Source organism: Crocuta crocuta, unplaced genomic scaffold (assembly GCF_008692635.1).
Source record: "Crocuta crocuta isolate KB4526 unplaced genomic scaffold, BGI_CrCroc_1.0 scaffold296, whole genome shotgun sequence".
In the NCBI taxonomy this organism is placed as follows: domain Eukaryota; kingdom Metazoa; phylum Chordata; class Mammalia; order Carnivora; family Hyaenidae; genus Crocuta; species Crocuta crocuta.
The window spans coordinates 372984-373280 of NW_027530504.1; positions in this window are offsets into that span (position 1 = coordinate 372984).

The window sequence follows — 297 nt, forward strand, 5'->3', positions numbered from 1 at the left end:
ACCGGGTAGGGGATCCGTGGGTGCAGGTGAGTCACGGGGCGCCGGCCCGGGCCTGTGCTCCCGCCACCGCCCCCCAAAGCGGCAGGCCGCGGAAGGGCAGGCTTCATGAGGTTGCCCTTCCCGCTGGGGCCTGGTCCACGCCTAGCTCCGCCCCAACATCAGCCCTTAGAGACGACCTCTGCCCTCGGCCTGGAGGGGTCTCAGCGACAGGCACTTTGTACTTGGGAGGCAGAGCCCAGGCACTGCGGGGGGCGGGGGGCGGGGCACACATCAGCTCTCCTGCCGGGGTCCGGCCCG